The following is an 18,441-nucleotide window of genomic DNA, read 5'->3' as shown; positions in this document are numbered from 1 at the left end:
TTCATTGTTCATAAGTGTACACGGCTTTCAAAGACTTAGTAATATGCGTCAGACCAGGCCAGGGGACCGTTTTTTCGTAGAGCCGCGGTACAGGCAAACGCCTTCCTATTACTTCCACCTGTAACATTTTTTCTCAATTGATTTCCTTCAATCTAATTTTCTTTGTCTACAATTTTTCAACATTAAATACTTCAATTCAATACACCTATATTTAAGGTCATATACTGCAATTTAGACCCAAAATTCACTTTATTTCAGTTTATTCAAAAAAATTTCTTTATACTTCAAAAACATAAACTCTTTATATACCTACTTTATTTCAATATTTCAAATTCAATTTTCTTCTATATTATTCACAAAACATTTAATCATTTAATTATTCAATAGGTACCTATATTTCCCAGAAATCTACTCAATTTTTCAACAATTAATACACTTTTTATTTACTTCAAATTGTATTTCAATAATCCCCTTTTTTTCTCTAATAAATATTATTCATCAATTTATCACATTTATTCAACTGCTACGCGTGCATTCATATATATATTTTCTCTAATATTTTCTCTTTAATATCCTATATTTTTTCAATTAACTATAGTATTCTCTTACTATTTCATTTGTTGATTCCTATTTAATTCAATTACTTATTTCAACACACATCTGTCTACTGCTGTCTATTTTACCACAATTTCTATATTTATATATTTCCTTTTCAACAACTTATATTTTTTTCCTTTAATATATAATACAACAACTTTTTATACGCACCTTCACTAAAATCAAAACTAAAACTTTACCGTTGGCTTCCTTAAAAAAAAACCAACGTGAGACGTGTACCCAAGCTACAATTCTAGATGCAATTACTTTTATAACTTAATTATTTAACTCACATAATCCCTGCACCTACTGCTCTGTTCATTTTTCTTTTATTTTCGTCTGCTTGCCTGTCTTCAATTTGTTCGTCGCTTCCCGGAGTTGTCAAGGGTGATCGGTCCTCGACTGTGACTTGAAAAGTTGCCTCCGTGTAGTTTATTTGAATCGAACCGCTGTGTCACTTCTGCACTTCTTCTGTTGATTTCCGCTGCTTTGACTGCTCGACTCGCCTCAATTTCCTTGGAAGTTCCGTACTCGACAGCGCCAGTGTAATAAACTAGCTGTTGAGATAACTGCTTAGTTTATAATTTACAGGTAGCAAGACTGTTGGTAGAGGATTTCTTAGGTAGAGTTGACGAAATAATTAGCCTGGTTGAATGTTTAAGTTGTTTATTGAATTCTTCTGCATAAATTATTCTAAGTCTAATTCGACTAAGTTGATATATAGTCTTTCGCGAAGGTGCTCGTCTGTACTGTGGTGTCACACGTCTAATCTACAGGCCGTTTCGGTTCGGGTTTAATAGGGCCTCCTGCTCTCCCACGACATATCTGTAGATTTCACAGGACGTTGTTTAATTAATTATCAATTCATTCCCACGCCTGGTCATTCCAAAGACTGTGTCCTGTTATCGTGTTGGCAATATATGTTATACGCCATCCGTCACTAATCAGATACTATGCATTATATATATATATATATATATATATATTGTCCTCTCATTATATTCCCATAGGTTTTCTATAGGATCTATGACTTTGATTTATTTGGCCAACTTTCTATATGCTATTGTTTATCTAGTTTTTATGTTGCCAAATGTAGCCGAAGTCGAAACGATAACAATAATATATCATGTGTATTATTGGGTTCGTTACACAAATAATGATGTTTATTGTTTATTTATGCATATTTTTACATATTTTAGCATATTTTTTAAATTTTTAAGAGATTATAATGAAAATATTTGAAGGTTTTTTAGAGAATATTAGCAACATATTTTGGGTATTTTAAGAGAATATAAATCCGGTCTTTAGTAATATATTATTGATATTTTGAAGCGGTGCGCGCTGATCGCCGCGGACATATTATTATTATTATTATTATTATTCAAAGCCGCCAATCGCCACTTATTATTATTATCTTATTTGTTGTTTGTTATTTGTTATTTGAATTATTGTCTGGCTCGAATAGCCAGCGATTTACACTTATTATATCGTACCAAGGGCGCTAATCGCCGCAATTTATTATTGTATTTGTAAGCGCAATTCGTGCATTTCGTGCCAGAGGGGTGCTATATTATTATTATGTTTAAACATTTTTTGCTAATTTATTTATTTATTTATAATATATAAACGCCAAACGGCAATTTTAAATTAACTTAATTTAGCTATATAAATCTATGATATAACATATTTATAACAATGATATTATTTAATTACTTATTAAAATCAAAATTAAGATTGTTAAGATTACGAAGCATTCTGTGCAAGGGGTGATTATGTCCGTATAATGTATTGTGAGTTGGAACTTGGAAGAGTGCGTGATTTCTGGAGAAGAAGGAAGGGATACGAAAACATATTTTAGAGAGGAGATCGATAATAATTATTATATATCATCTAGTGCATTACACAATTTAGTACCATTATTTGAGTTACCTAACTATCTTAGTTTATAAGTACACACACACACACACACATATACACACCTACACATCCACCGCATACTAGCACTCGGAGTTTTGATCGGCGAACCCGTTCACTTCTCCTGAGTCGCTATACCTATTATATATCATCTAGTGCATTACACAATTTAGTACCATTATTTGAGTTACCTAACTATCTTAGTTTATAAGTACACACACACACACACACATATACACACCTACACATCCACCGCATACTAGCACTCGGAGTTTTGATCGGCGAACCCGTTCACTTCTCCTGAGTCGCTATACCTATACACACACAAATACACAGGTCGGTCGGTGTGCGAGTATCACGCATAAGTATACGCTGACCGGGCGCACGGTCTATTATTGTACTGTACCCGGCACGAACATATTATACAAATACACAGTTACCAACTCGTAACCTATTGTACAGCAGAGCGACACCCACTTGCCCACTTTTTTAAGTTTTTTTCTATGAATGTTAATAAAATGTTATTTGTTAGGTAAAAAGTTTAAAAATTAATATACAACTAATACAAGACACCTGATATATTGTTACAATGAAATTTGAAAAATATTAAAAATCCAGTCACAATTTTATATTAAAACCAAAGTTCAAATCTTGACAAAACACGAAGGTAGGTACAAATCACGAAAATGTGCAAATTATCTTAAGTTAGAAATTCATAAAAAAAATTTTTCGTTTTAAATCTAAGATTTTAAAATGTAATACAAGATTCCTTATAAGGTTATATACCTTTATCAAAAAAAAATGTCTATAAGAAACTCAAATTAAATTTTTATGAGCGTTTGAAGTTCAAATTTTTACAACATTGGATACTCGATTTCTCATGTCGCGATTTTCTTATTTTGTTGCAATTCAAAAACGAATAACCGTAGACACTTGAGATTTTTATATCATATATTTATTTTATCAATTCCTATACTTGATAATGTTTTAAAATATTTGGACGTGTTTAGAGCTGTTTACGGACCATTTAAAATTTCAATTTTTTAATTTTTTTTTCTATAAATATTAATAAAATTTTATTTGTTGTGCCAATAAGCGTCAATATTTAATACAAGGTACCAATTTATTATGTATAATATATTGCTTAAATAACAGAGTTGATTAAAAATACGTATGCACAATTTTTTTTTTATGAGCATTCGAACATTTTCGACAACATTTATTTAATTTAAGATTTAAAACGATTTTGTTGTTAAAAATTTATTTAATGCACATAAGTAGTTAATTCTGAAATCAAAACACCTCAAAAATATAAAAATACAGTTTTAGATTCTGAGCGAAGCGATAAATCTCGCAGTTTTAATAAATTTTGTTAAAGTTTTAACTTTAGATGCGTATTAAAAAAAATGTATTGTGGATCTGTGTTCAACCGAGAAAAAATTATTTATTGACGATGTTTAAAAATAAAAATTTTTAAAGCTCAAAAAGGGTCAGTATTTTTTGAATATCTTGTAGGAAATATCTTGTCAAAAAATTCTCTAGTTCGATAGACCAAAAGCGCAAAACGAATTTGCTATTTTGTAGGTACCTTAGTAATGGTTATTAATAACTATTAATAACTGGTTAATATCTTACTAATAGGATAGTCGTATAATATTTTTAGAAGCAGTTACTGTGTATTTTGTTACGTATTATTCTAGTTTTTATTTGTATTCATATTATTTAATTTATTATTTGTAAGTAAATTGTCCCTCTCTACCTTCAACACAAACTCCGCTTTTAGAAGGTAGATAAATCTCTTTGTTTATTAAATAATTTTTATATTTTATGTAATAAATAGATTTACTTAATAAAAAAATCAAAAAAAAATCAATACATCTAGTACACTTTAGTTAAACAAATTGTTATTAATCAGTATATAGGTGAAAACGGTAAACACCCATACCTAAATTTGTAGCTTATTTAGCTATACTTTTTGGATTGTTAAAAAAAATATACAAATTCATATAAATGTGGGCCCTAGATATAATAGGTAGCAACATGGAAATAATCTCTACCGGGCGCTGCTGCAAATTAAATTACGGATTCCAAATTTATATTTTGTGGTCACGAATTGGTTACTAAGGCATCCTTGATGTTAAGAATCTTGATTTTTTTTCGTTTAAATTGTTGTCTAAAACTTGTATATTTACATTTTGTGTAAACATTTAATTCATACATATTTTATACTAATATGAAAATTGTATCCATAGAGTTGATTAGAGCAAACTAATGTATTAAAAAATAAATAGGTACAATAATATATTGAACTATTGAAAAGTTTACGTTAAATACTATATTTTGTTTAATTGTATGCGTAAGAAGTTGTTTTTACATAAGCGATTTATGTAGAATAGAAAAAAATGTTATACGAGTATAAACTAGGGCGTCCCAAGAAATTTTTTTTTGGCTTCAAGGAAAAAAGTTTCTCATGAAAAAATCTGCCTCTGGCCGTCAAAACCTACCGCCGGCACTGTATTGTGTGCAGTAATTTCGGTTGCATATATTATTGTTAAGAGGATGCTAACCCATGCATCTGTTGTCAATATGTGAGCAGTAAATTAACATTATTACGTGTTACAGAGAATCACTGTAACACCACATCTCACTCATGCACACATATGTCAATACATTGAGAAAAATTAAATATATTTTTGCTCAACTATATAAAAACTACTAATAGGGGTAGTAATTAAATCACTCATCCTGAAGTTTGATTGTAATTTCGAAAAAAAATGGTTGATGTTATGAATTATAAGCTTCTAGACTATGCTCTTTAGGAATCGCTTTCTGATTTAAAATCAGATGTGCTCAAAATAAATAAAAATGTAACGCAATTGTTTCATGGAATTTTTGAAAAAAATTATCTTAGTTTTAAGGTGCTTTGAAATTTAAAATTTAAAAAATCTAGATGTTTTCAAAGAATTCATACATATTATATTAAAAATTGAAATAGTATTGTGTGTCCAAAGTATGTGTAATTTACCACCACTTATTGGTCTAAAACGAAAGAAAAATACATGTGCTTCGTTCTACATAGCAACCAAAAAAAAAAACTTGAAGCTTTTGTTTCAATAACACGTTATTGGTAGAGTGCAGTGTCGGCCTGGCATACCAAAGGCCCATGGATCAGTTTTTTTAAGGGGCCCTCAAAAATGTACACTGTATTTTGTTGAAACAACATATTAAGATACTTCTTTAAATATAGGTACTTTACATTTTTACCAATATGGATCATAATATATAATATATATCATAATCATGATTCATGAGTTAACTTAAATATAAAAGCAATTTTACGACTAATTATTTTTGAAATAGGTACCTACCTAGTAAGAATATTTTGAATAATAAAACACAATTTTTAAATAAGTAATTTTTTTTAATTCATTAGATGAATATGGTATCGTCTCTATCAATTTTTGATAGTTAATTTCTATCAGTTATTTTCTGTATACCTACTAAAGACTGCAATTACCTACCGAATACATTAACTTTGATTTTAAATTTTTTTATATTTAAATTAGTTATAATTTTGCAAGATTGCAATAAACATATTTTAATTGTTTCAAATTTTTATATTATAATTTTTTTTAACTGTGCAAATATTAATTGCACTAAATCATCCTTTAGGTATATTCATGTCTTAAAGACTGTGAATTTGAAAAATTCTATTGTTATTATTAAAATGACAGTGTATATTTTAGTCTAAAAAAACAAGAAATTCTTATTCACTGCATGTCTGCATACACAATATTCAAAATAAATCCCAAAAAGTCTTAATCAACATAATCTTAACACGCTGCACTTGTTCCAGTGTAGGAAAACTTAATTTTTTTTTGATGTGGGGATGATTGGATCACTAATAATGCTTTTTTATTTCTTTCTGCCTTTTTTGCGGCCCCAGATTTATGTATACGTTTCATGTTCATAAATTAATTGCACAAATTCACGGTAAATAAATTAACAATAGACAACAGTATAACATCAAATATATCGCATAACAAATAACAATTAACAATAATCGACAGCACGCGAGTACGGCAGTGAGCAGTCTGATTAATAAAATAACAAATCAATAATCATAGTTGTGTACGTATTATCTCTATTATCCTAGTTATATTAGTCGACAATATTCTTATAAATAACTATAGTCGATACTCGATGGGATGCGAGAAAAACATTATATAATATTTATAAATAATAGCATTATAATACAATATTAACGCAAAGCCGACACGATGGAAATCATTCGTTTAAAAATAAACTATGAAACTATTGAAACATTTTAAGGTACAAAACAATCAATAATAATTATTAATTACACAGAAATTAAATTACGAAAACTAAAATTATATTTCTATTATTCTATTGTAAAATTTCAATTTAGGAGACATATCCGTAAGCTATTTAAGAATAATATTATGTAAGTCACTTTCAAAAGTAAATGTCATACCTTCATCATTATTATATATTTAAATATTATACATTTATACAGATATTATAGACGTATAGTATTGTAAATTAATACATAAATACATAATACATTTTTTTCTGTGCAATATTTGCATGATTGCTGAATCCAACAGCGGGGCACTGGGGCCCCTGCAGGGTCGGGCAAGCGGGGTCCTCGTGGTCTCGTCCAAGTCCATTGTTTTTAAAAATAAAGATAAAACCTAACTTAACTTGCAGTAGTGCAATTAATCCAAAAAAAACCTCCTCTAAACTTATTACTAGACAATTTCATTGTACTATTATTCATCATATTATAGGCCATAGGGAAATGCTGGACAAAATTGACGACACTAACAAAAAAAAAAAGGAGGGGCCCCGGCCGCATTCGCGGCCCAGCGGCCATGGCCAGGCCGACACTGGTAGAGTGATCTAGGATATATGTAAATATATATCTGAACGCAGATAATTGTGTAGAAAAAAATTATTTCTCTTTTTAGATATTTACTACACAATTTTTAATTTTATTTTTTTTCCTTTGCCTTATAAAGGACATACTTAATAAATTAGTATAAAAATACTTATGGCCAATGGCGTGGCGAGATATATTCACACAAGGAGCAAAGATTTTATTCTACCCACCCACCCACTTAATATTTTATGGGACATATAAAAAAATTACGTTAAATTAAATTATGTTCATTATTTACTTAACAATTATATATAGGTACAATAACAGTACATTCTTAAAACGATTGAAGTTAATAACATATAGGTAGCTTCTAGTTTATTATTTTATTATATATATTTTTTTTTTTAAGATTCTGAGCGTAGTAAAACAATGTCGGTGTCCGATTTTCTACTTCAGCATCTTTTTGCTGATAGGAAAGTGAATCTAGTTGGCATGTTTTTTTTTAAGGTGAGGGGTGTAGAAATAAAAAAAAATGAGTAATTTTAAAAAACGTGGTAAAAACTAATATCACTAAAAACGATATTACTAAGTATATTTGATGATATTATTGTGAATAAAGTAATTTATATATAACCTACCTTGGTATATTTACGTGGAACTTTGTTTTAAATTTTCAATCCTTATTGAATGTGGTGTTTTTTTAGTTTTTTTGTATTTTCTTACTAATATAACCACGGATATATATATATAACTTTATATAATATCGCGATATCTTTTAATGTAAATTATTAATATGTTTTATTTTTATTATGAGCTTCTAGTACATAACTATTTTAATTTATAGCTCTACAATATTAGAGTACTTAATATAAACAAAAAATAAATACAACGTAAATATAAATTAAAATGTGGTGTTGGTGGTCATGAATTGCCTAGCCATTGAGTCGTCGTCCAATTATAATAGTAATAATAATATTTTATTTATTGCAACCAAAAAAAAAATTACAATTTCAAATAAATACAACAGTTGCAAACTCGTCCTAAAAGAAATAGCTTGTAGGTATGCGGATGAGTTGAGTTCATAAAATATCAAAACAGAATTAAGAGGACGTTACACCCGCATGTGTAGTATATTTTAATATTAAAACGAGTTATGAGTATTTTAAGATGTATAAAAATTTACAATTTTAAAATACTCATAACTCGCGTTTAAATTAAAATATAATAAAAAGCCTATGAGGTTGCCTAGATAATATTCTTACCTTTAGATTTTATAAGAGCCGAGGAGCGCAGCGACGAGTGCCGCAAACTGTGTAATCACTGCCCTGCTTACTGTAGGTAATTAACTATAGGTAATTTGGTTATCTATAAAAGATATATTTAATAACATAATTATAATAGGAATAGGAATATAGTTATTTAATTGGGTATACCATCGGATATTTATCTGTGCTCGATATAATTGTTTTGTTATTATAATAATCATTTTACGATACTATAATGTATGTCGCGTCGTCGCATGTAGTACTTACACAAGATTTTAAGATGGCAGTCAGTAAGCATCTAAATTTATTTGATTTTAAACAATTTGAGCTAGAGGATAATGGTTTAAAATTAATAAATAAGTTAATGGATTTTGTTGTAATTCAAAATAATGTCAAATGTATACTTTATGTAACTTTGGGAGGTTATAACTTCCAAAATAATCATTTCCGCAACTTTTTTTTTGTACCATCGTTCTTAACTCGTCAAAACAACCCTTTTAAAAAAAAATTTCAAAAAAAAAGGTGCCCGGTAAACTAGACTTGTTCCCAACAAATACCAGTGTTACATCCTCTTAATATACAACAAAAGTAAAAATATTAATGAATTATTTACCAAAATTTGATATTTTTTGTTAAATTTTTGTCTTCGGTAAATTATATAAGATCAAATCTGTACCTTGATATGTTGTGTTTCCTTACAGCTCTGTCAAAATTGCCTAAATCAATAAATCATTTTATATCTAAAATATAATTATGTTACAGTCGTTGACAGATAAATTGAGACGGCGGTGATGATATTTGACAAAAGTAAAAGGAACAAAAATTCACACATCTGCAACTGAAGTGAGAACTCGAAAAGACACTGAACTCACCGTTCGGAATACGGATATTGATAATACTATCGAACTATAGCCCAATGAACCAAGATTATGATATAATCACGGATGTGATAATTTCCTAGCTCTGCACTCAGCAGCAACAGGCTGTCTCTCTTGTTTTTCTTAGTTGAACTTCTAGGCTCCCATAAGAAGCGTAGCTTCAATAATATATTCATATATTTATAATACCTGTATGGCTATATTTTATATTTTATGTTTACCTACTTAATTAATATGCCACGTAATAAATGTTTTTATGTTGTATTGAAATATCTAATACTATAAAATAATATTATAATACTGTATTAAATGTTGTGACTGGTGGCTGCACTGCGGAGTTGTGCTATTTTGTGGTAGCTGTCAGCCGGTAATAATATTTGATAAGGTCAATGATTATTGAGAATTGTCGTGTCCTACGTGAATCCGACAAATGCGACAAAAAACAAAACAGTTTGTATTTCATCGCATCGGCATGATCGGAATAGAAATCGTCGGACTCATCGGATTTACGTAAGAACTATGTACTGTTCTAAGTATAACAATATCCTAGGACCTAGGTAGTAAAGTTATAAAGTTATAATGTGTGGCGTGTGCAATGGATTTTGATTTGATAACATATTTTTTCGTTAATATAAATGACATCAAATTAAGAAACAATTTTCAAAGGCCAACGTATGATGCTTTTGCGTTGACCGATTAACTGTTTGTGAAGAATTTTCGGCTGTCAAAAGAAATTACGCGGTATTTGATTCATATATTAAAGTCATACATTATATTGATATCCAAACAAAAGTAAAGTAAAAATGTATAATTATGAATGTAGGTAGTTTAAGTAGTGCACATTCAAATTTTTTAATTTAAGTTTACAATACCCATGTTGAAATAGGATTCGGAAAAAAGAATTGAAAAATTTGTGTGAGCGCTAAACTGGATTTGATCTTTATTATCATATGAATTCTAGTTAAAAACTGATGTATAATAATAATCTTTTTTTTTTTAGGTTTTAGTAGCTTTATATTTTTTTGTTACTGGGTCGTATCAAACGTTAATTGACAATAGTAAATTAATGAATTTGTCAGTCAATCTGTTTTTATATTGTATAACTAGCCTTGAAATTAAAATATTGAAAAAACCCACAAGAGTTTAAACACTGACTTAGTAAACCATAATTCAAAACACTAAAAAACTGTATACAGAATGTATTTTTATGATTAACTTGTATTTATTCTAATTTTGATTGTGCAATAACTAAATATGTTTTTCTGCTATGAAACATAATAAATCCTATCACCTCTTATTGGCAAACATTTTGTATTTTACATATTATTTAGAAAATATTTATAATTTTTAATAAAATACAACAGAAACCCACAATTTTAATGAACCTCCTATGTATCTTTACGTAATAAGTATACTCCTTTTCAAAAGAGAATATACCACTTTCGCGTATGTTGAATGATTTGATTGGTGCGTTGAGAACCACGTAATCACGCTAACAATAGAGAATTGGTGGGGAATGCGCGCTGCCGGGCATAAATTGGTGGCCGACCGGTATATTCTCTTTTGAAAAGGAGTATAGGTAGGAATTTCAAATTATGAAATCGTATGGTTTAAAACAAAAGTGTGTGAACATTAAAAAAAAATATTTAAGTATAATTTTAGATAAGAATGTATGAAAAAATCAATTCTAAAGCTCAGATCTTAAACCAATTTGTTCATTTTTTCATTTTCAGGAATAGCAGAATTGTTTTTTTTTATTTATTCTAATTATTAATATTTCCATGTACATTTTTTATATGCTAATAACATAATTATTGACTTACATGGTTTATAGTTTTTCACTTTTTAATGTCAAAACTAAGTTATAAGAAAAATAATATTTATAGTTGTATTGTAAATAATAATAATATATTTCATAGTTGGTATGTTATTAATGTTGTATTACGTATTGCTCATCTTTGTCAATTGAGTTTGATTGCATTATAATTGAATTATATGTCTTTTAGGGTTTTATATAATATTTAATGTTTACAATGTTGGGTAGAAATGTAATGCAAATTACAAATTACTTTTGGAGTAACATTGTAGTAATTACGTTATAAAAAAAATTTAACGCATTTAGTTTTAACACATTTTGTTCATGTATAACATTAAGTCATTAATAATGTACCTACATGGCTAACCTATAAAGTGTTTATATTAATTAATAGTGTTACCACTATTTATTAGATTTTATAGACTGATTTTGTAATTATTTTGTAACTTCCTACTTTTTGAATCTAAAAGTAATGTAACATGATAAAAATAAAATCGGGTAACGTGAATGTAATTTAAATAAAAATTATTAATGTAACTAGTAACGTAATTTTATTACTATTTAAAAGTAATTTACCCAACACTGAATGTTTATAATATTATGTAGTTGTAATTTTCTGTTTAAAAAAAAATATAAAATAGGTATTCAGCATACACTGTGTGCTGTTTATAAATGTATGATACCCTTAAATAATAAGATATTTGTGTTCAACAGAATCAAATATTTTTTTTAATATCGAGGAAAATGCTAAGTATATTTAGTTGATCATCAAGATTTTCATAAATTAATTTAGTAGGTAATATTGTATAATGCATCATTAGTTAACACATTGTTCCTAAAGCCAAACTGGTTATTGTGAAAAAAATTGTGTTAACTAAGAATTCTAATATTATCCTAATCTTAAAATATTTTTCAACAAAATTTGATATAGTTAGAATTAGACAAATAGGCCGATAATTATTACATTAATTTTTTTCGCCAATTTTATAAACTGGTATAAATATTGATTCTTTGAATGAGCTTGGAAATTCACCTTGATTAACACAAATATTAAATATTAAGGATAATGGCAAAAGATATAGAATTAACTGTAATTTTTTTAATATTATTTCTTAGTTTGTTATTACAGAAGAAATTAAAATTATTACATTTATTAATTTAATTAACGATTTCCAATGGTTCAATTGATCTTAGGGCAGAGATTTAACAGTTTTTATTTAAATCACAAAAGTGTACTGTTTTAAAATTACTATTTTTAATATTCATAGATATTTCAGCAACAAAATTTAAGAAAAAAGTATAAATAATAATACCTAATAAGTGCAATACATATTATTGTGTTTGTTGTTCATATTTATAAACTATACATAACATGTAACCTATCAACTATTTATCATGTGTATGATTAATTTTTCTTACATTATTAGTTAGCTTAATACTAATTATTAATTAGATTATATAACAGCAACTAATTCAACGACGTGTTAGGTAAATGTTCAGAATAAAATGTAATATTATTAAAATGTATACTCCAAAATCAATTCATCTTTAATTTTAGTTGTTTTGACGTATTTTTTTGTATATTTGTTTAAAAATGGATAGCTACATTTTATCAAATATATTATAGAGCCTATAAATATGATTATTATTTTTCCAAACTTATCTTCGGAATATTAAAGGTAGGTACTAAGCCTAAAATTATAAATAACAAAATTTAGTTAATATTAAAGTGATGTATTTTGTGATTACCTAGTAATAAGGTAGCTTGAATAAATTTTTGCATTTGAAAATTGCATTGTATAAAAAAATATAATTATCTACTTTAAAAGTTAAAAGAAAGAATAATGTATTTAATAAATTGTTGGTAATCAACATTGTATTGAACATTGCAAATAATAATAATTGAATTATAAAAGGTAATACAAAGTACACAAAATATAATAATATATTATGATAAATAATAAGATGATAGGACTTAGCACTGTATCCAGTTGTTGTCCATGAACGCGCTGGTAGACGGAATGGCCGTTGACCTATATCCGTCGTATTTATAGATGTGGCCGACGTCCGCAGTGGTAGCGAGTGTTGCGACGGCGGTGAGTGGCGGTGTCGGCGTCGGCGGATGCAACGGCGGAGAGTGGCGGTTTCGACGACGGCTTATTGTTCACCTCCAATGAACGCGCGGGACAAATCGCCCACGCTATATACTAACTTCCAAAGAACCTTCTTCCGAGCTCGACGAATCCAACGTCTGCTCCGTGGAATAAATATTACCTGCGGTACCTCGGCTAACACGGGTCGTAGGCGCGGGTATATTTACCACAACGGCGATGATGCGTCCGACGGCGGATTGAAATGTTAATTCGACTGAATGCGCCGTGCGGAAAGAATAATACGAGGTTTCGTACAGCTGCTGTGGGTTTCAGAGACGTCGTACAGGCATGCTACTCAGGCAATAGAAACCACAGCAGCTTACGGCAGATAGGGATGGCAACGATATATCGATATATATCGATATTTACTTTTCGATAATATCGGTTCGTCGATATTTTCTCTTCTACATTATCGGTACATCGATATTTAATCAATGGGTACGACTGTACGAGCCGATACTTCATACGTAACGGTTTTGTTTCTTTGAAAATCTAGAATCGATATTTTCTGATCCGATATATCGGTGTATCGATTTTTCGATTTTCGATATATCGAGGTCTGGAAAATTTTTGCCATCCCTAACAGCAGACTGACTCGTTGTCGCGAGCACGGATATTATATTCAGCAACAAAACCGTCAGTGCGATAACGGACAATGCGCGACGGACGAGAGATACGGACAAAGTTCTCGAAGACTCCTAGTCCGTCACGCGCTCACGCGGACCGGTTCGAGGAAAAAAGGAGGCGGCTTGAACAAACACTAGGCCCTGTAATAAAATATATTTTTTTTTAGTTTAGGATCCCTAAATGATATTATACAATAACACATTTATTATTATTAACTAGATCTAAAATAAATTTCAGTTTTTAATTTAAATTCAAAAAATATTCGTTGAGTTTAGCCTTAAATAATTATCATCCTACTTTCACCACCAATGTCCACTAATACAATGATAAATTTAGTACAAAAATAATAGTATCATATATTTTTGTAACGCTTATTTTTAAAAAAAAATAGGTACTTAGAATTGATTTTTTTCCAAAATGTGTCTTAGGGTGCGTTGTAAGAATTTAAAAAAAAACTTCCTTTTGAAAAAACTACAAATTTTTTGTAAAACGCGAATTTTTATAAAAATAATAATTAGAATTGATTATCGCTCGGACAAAAAAGTCGAAAATATCCCCCAATTTGCTGTGTAAAACTACCTTAGGTAGAAAAAAATTTTCTTTTTAAATCTAGGATTTTAAAATGTAATACAAGATTCCTTATAAGGTTATCAACCTTTATCAAAAAAAAAATGTCTATAAAAAACTCAAATTAAATTTTTATGAGCATTTGAAGTTCAAATTTTTACAACCTTGGATATTTGATTTTCTCATGTAGCGATTTTCTTATTTTGTTGTAATTCAAAAACGAATAACCGTAGACACTTGAGATTTTTATCGTATATTTATTTTATCAATTCCTATACTTGATAATATTTTGACATGTTTTGAGCTGTTTACGAACCATTTAAAATTTCAATTTTTTAACTATATTATTATGTTTAAATATCTTTTGCTAATTATTATATATCATCTAGTGCATTACACAATTTAGTACCATTATTTGAGTTACCTAACTATCTTAGTTTATAAGTACACACACACACACACACATATACACACCTACACATCCACCGCATACTAGCACTCGGAGTTTTGATCGGCGAACCCGTTCACTTCTCCTGAGTCGCTATACCTATACACACACAAATACACAGGTCGGTCGGTGTGCGAGTATCACGCATAAGTATACGCTGACCGGGCGCACGGTCTATTATTGTACTGTACCCGGCACGAACATATTATACAAATACACAGTTACCAACTCGTAACCTATTGTACAGCAGAGCGACACCCACTTGCCCACTTTTTTAAGTTTTTTTCTATGAATGTTAATAAAATGTTATTTGTTAGGTAAAAAGTTTAAAAATTAATATACAACTAATACAAGACACCTGATATATTGTTACAATGAAATTTGAAAAATATTAAAAATCCAGTCACAATTTTATATTAAAACCAAAGTTCAAATCTTGACAAAACACGAAGGTAGGTACAAATCACGAAAATGTGCAAATTATCTTAAGTTAGAAATTCATAAAAAAAATTTTTCGTTTTAAATCTAAGATTTTAAAATGTAATACAAGATTCCTTATAAGGTTATATACCTTTATCAAAAAAAAATGTCTATAAGAAACTCAAATTAAATTTTTATGAGCGTTTGAAGTTCAAATTTTTACAACATTGGATACTCGATTTCTCATGTCGCGATTTTCTTATTTTGTTGCAATTCAAAAACGAATAACCGTAGACACTTGAGATTTTTAATATCATATATTTATTTTATCAATTCCTATACTTGATAATGTTTTAAAATATTTGGACGTGTTTAGAGCTGTTTACGGACCATTTAAAATTTCAATTTTTTAATTTTTTTTTCTATAAATATTAATAAAATTTTATTTGTTGTGCCAATAAGCGTCAATATTTAATACAAGGTACCAATTTATTATGTATAATATATTGCTTAAATAACAGAGTTGATTAAAAATACGTATGCACAATTTTTTTTTATGAGCATTCGAACATTTTCGACAACATTTATTTAATTTAAGATTTAAAACGATTTTGTTGTTAAAAATTTATTTAATGCACATAAGTAGTTAATTCTGAAATCAAAACACCTCAAAAATATAAAAATACAGTTTTAGATTCTGAGCGAAGCGATAAATCTCGCAGTTTTAATAAATTTTGTTAAAGTTTTAACTTTAGATGCGTATTAAAAAAAATGTATTGTGGATCTGTGTTCAACCGAGAAAAAATTATTTATTGACGATGTTTAAAAATAAAAATTTTTAAAGCTCAAAAAGGGTCAGTATTTTTTGAATATCTTGTAGGAAATATCTTGTCAAAAAATTCTCTTGTATTATATTGTTAAAATATAAAGTTTTTACGGTTATTATTTTTTTAGTTACAACAGAAAAGCCTAATCGATTTTGTCGATGACTGGTTTTGTGTAAAAATGTCTTTTATTTGTTAATTTTTTTTTGTTTTTCACGACGCTTTTGAAAACTACTGGGAATTTTCAAAAGTAAAAATTTCACAGTAGTTTTCAAAAGCGCCGGGAAAACAAAAAAAAATTAACAAATAAAAGACAAAATCCAATTTAAAATCACCTCTCACAGTGTTCGAAATCACACTCCTTTTTAAATTGCAACTCTGTCTACTTCCTTCAGCCATAATCACCCCATGCACAGGATACTTAGGTTGGCTAATCAACTGTGATCTACATTCACATTGTATCTCATATATTTTGTTTATATGTTCATTTACCTAGTCTAGTTTGTACTTAATTCTGTGTTGTACTTAATGCTGTGTTGTTATCCATCTGATTTAAATATGCGTATACTGCATACCATTCCATAAAAGCCAGTTGGGGTTAATCTTATAATAAATAAAATAAATATAATTTTTTTAACCAACTGTTTTTATAAAGTAACTTTTATGTCTTGGAATTATTAGATATAGATACCTAAGAATATTAAACAATTATTAAATAAATAAGACTTAGGTTAATAAAATTACAATAAATAATTTAAACTTAATACAAAGATAACACAGTTACAATTTACCTGAATGGGTTTGATACATTTTACACCACTTGACTTTCTTTGATATTTGATGTTATACATAAAAAAACTATAACATTTATATATTTACACAAAGTATAGTTGTTGGAGACCATACACTATATAATATTTAAAAATATATAGAAATTATTAAAATTTAAGACAGTTAGATGAAAAAATAAAACTTGAATTGTTTTTACATTTTAGTGATTGATACATTTTTTATTGTAATACCGTAAATAATGATAATATATCAGTGATAAATACAAAAAAAAATAATAGTTTTTAACCATGAATCTAAAGTCATCTATTAGAATAATTTAATAACAATCTAAAATTTGATTACGCCTATGTAACTTTACCCGTGGAAACAAAACCAACCTTTTCTTTGACTCTATAGCAAACATTGTAAAGAAGCTTTTCCTCGGTATGAGGCAGTTCGATAAAGGATTTAAATTTTGTCGTTACTTGGTAATGCTGAATTAAAAAGTATTTTGGACGATTCAAGACAGACTAACAATCTTTTCAGCTCTAAAATAACAGTATTTACAAATATATTTTAATTGGCTTATCACAAATACAGCAAATAATTTTTCTTTATTTACCTAAATGAAATAGCATAAAGATGTTTGTCATTTTCACATGGTCGCACCAAAAATGTACCGTCTTGTGGTACTCGTCGAAATAAAGCCTCTGCTCGACTTCTACAAACATAAGGAAGATACCAACTCATCCCTTCATGCTGAGGTACAGGTTCGTTCAAAATAATATTGCATTCCTAAAAATAAATAATTATTGGTTGTTTATGTTAGCGTTTCCCAACCAGCGTGCCGTGGCACATTGGTGTGTAGTGAGGCATCTATAGGTGTGCCGTAAAATGACATGATTATTAATAAACACTTAGGTTAAATTTCAATAAAAAGTTAAAATATATTGAAGTGAAACCAGTCCCAAATTTCTGACAAGGACTAGATTTTTATAATACAATCGTAATATAATCATATTGTAATGTCTCTGTTTTTCCACATCAATAATTTTAATATTTGTAATAAATTAAAATATATTTTTACACGAGTTTTCTTAGCCTAAATTAATACACCATTTAAAATTATTTGCTAGTAATTTACTGATATACTACTTTTTTGGTATTAATATGATAAAGCCTAATATTATATATAATATATCAAACATATACAGTATAAGCCAGTGTCAAGTGTGCCACGGCTAAAAATGATTATGAC

Source organism: Metopolophium dirhodum, chromosome 1 (assembly GCF_019925205.1).
Source record: "Metopolophium dirhodum isolate CAU chromosome 1, ASM1992520v1, whole genome shotgun sequence".
Taxonomy (NCBI): Eukaryota; Metazoa; Arthropoda; class Insecta; order Hemiptera; family Aphididae; genus Metopolophium; species Metopolophium dirhodum.
This window is presented reverse-complemented; position numbering follows the sequence as displayed.